This window comes from Bison bison, unplaced genomic scaffold (assembly GCF_000754665.1).
Source record: "Bison bison bison isolate TAMUID 2011002044 unplaced genomic scaffold, Bison_UMD1.0 scf7180017864388, whole genome shotgun sequence".
In the NCBI taxonomy this organism is placed as follows: Eukaryota; Metazoa; Chordata; class Mammalia; order Artiodactyla; family Bovidae; genus Bison; species Bison bison.
In genome coordinates this window covers 6,233,466-6,235,344 of record NW_011494960.1, presented here as the reverse complement: position 1 = coordinate 6,235,344, position 1,879 = coordinate 6,233,466, and the positions used below count along the sequence as shown (strand labels likewise).

The 1,879-nt window shown below is 60.0% G+C and overlaps 1 protein-coding gene across 1 annotated transcript in view; it reads left to right on the top strand.

The window, feature by feature from the left end:
* The first annotated feature begins 207 nt into the window (after nt 1-207).
* The window catches only part of LOC105001993 (L-lactate dehydrogenase A chain-like), an 8,948-nt gene continuing 7,276 nt past the window's right edge, over nt 208-1,879 (top strand). The window contains exon 1 of the mRNA XM_010858445.1: nt 208-340. The gene's annotated coding sequence lies outside the window, so the exon portion shown is untranslated. The remainder of the gene's footprint in view (nt 341-1,879) is intronic.

The following is a 1,879-nucleotide window of genomic DNA, read 5'->3' as shown; positions in this document are numbered from 1 at the left end:
CGGCTTGATCCCGGCTTACGGCTCTGTGTTTTGTGCCAGAGATAGCACACCTCTGCTCAGTCCTTCTGAAGTCTCGGCGCACGTGGGTCGGCCCGCCTGCGGGTCCTCCGCCTGCGCGCGCCGCCGGGGCATCTTCACCGCCCAGCCCGGCTGGGAGCCCGCCCCCACCCCAGCGCACACGTGGGTTCTCGCACGTCCGCCCGGTTCCCCCTTGACGTCAGCCTCGCGGTTCCATTTAAGGCCCCTCCCGCGCCCCACTCCGAGTACCGGAGCCGCTGCAGCCAAGTCCGGATCCCACGCCGTGCGCCTCCGACGCCCGCCCGCTCGACGGTCACTCCCGGTACGGTCCGGCCTGGCGCTCTCTGCGCCCGAGGGCAAGGGCGATCGCTCTAGGCTTCACTGGCCCAGGCGCTGCCCATGGGGGGGGGGGGGTCCCCGCTCTTGGGAGGTGTAGGCGCTGCTTCCAAAGGGCATAGTCCTGAGACCTGGGCGGTGGCCCCACACTACCAAATGGTCTCGGGGGCCGGCTCCTGAACGGCTGCTGCTGCTCTAAGTGGGCACAATGGCCTCTGGCCGGGCTGGGGAACCAAGGAGGTGGTCACACCTAACCTGGGGTCGAAGGTCCGGGTAGATGCAGACGTAATAGGAGACGACTGGTTGGGGAGGGGGGATTGGGGGATGGAGTACACCTCCGGGCTTGAAATGAGCAAGCCGCACGGAGCTCGAAGTCAGGTTGCCGGAGTCCACGGAGCCGAAAAAGCTTCAGCAGTCTGGGGCGGATTCCCGGAAGCTGGAAAGCCGCTGGGTGCGCTCGGATCGCATTGTAATCCTGGCATTCTTGGGAGGTGGGCTCCTTGGGGCAGCCGCTGCCTGCAGATGAGAAGGAGTTCTTGGCGCAAGTTACTTTTGTTAAGCAGCTGCCGCTGTATCGGTCGCTGAACTAGACGTGGTGCATATAAATACGAAGGAGAAAGGGTACCAGCTCTCCCGCGTCTCAGTAGAATCAAAGGAGGATTATCTGGTACCTTCATCTCCTTTTAACAAACGGGGAACCTAAGGCCGATTGGGGCATCTCTAAGGTCACAGTGAGGGCCTGGCAGAGTTGGGGGGAGACAGACCCTCTTTCTCCAGGGCTCCACTTCCAATCCGTATCCCCACACTGAAGGGAGCGTTGGAGCCCAGAGCTTCGGTTTTGGTGAAACCAGGAGATGTCTGCAGAAAGCACTCCCTTCCCCCTGCCGGGCTGCAGAAACCTTTCAGGGCTGTCTAGAAATAGCAGTGATTTGTCAGGAGAGACTCGATTCCAGCTTGGTGACTCTGGGCTGCCTGCCTGTAAGTCCTCTCAGATATTTTTGCCCTTTGGAGCAGTGTCAAGATTAGACGTAGTGCTTTCGGGATGCAATCTATGAAAATCTCTCCAGTGAACGCAGAACCACCCCTACCCAACCCTACCCCCCACCCCCCACCCCCCACCTCCCTCGGCTCCTGGAAATCGAGGCTTCCACCAAGAGGAACTTTACGATGAACTTTAGGGGTCTCTGCAGCTACTGCTACATTCCCTGTAGTAACAAAATTTCCTTATATCAGTCCTCACGCCTTTGCAACTAAGATCACGGCAGAAGCCACGCGAGGTGCCTCCATGTGAGTTGGCTAACAGCCCCTGGTGCCTGGTATCAAGATTTAAACTCTGGTTCTGGTAGCGCGCCAGGCCGGGGAGGCAGCCAGCCGGGCTTCACGAACAAGTGTGCTTCAGAGCACGAGTTCAGTCTGGAAAAGTCTTTTGATTCCGAGCTCATTCAGACCCACAGAGCAGTAGACTCCCTCCTTATCAGGTCCGCTTACGGGCGGGGCTCTGCAAGCCAGCGACGGGCTGTCCGGG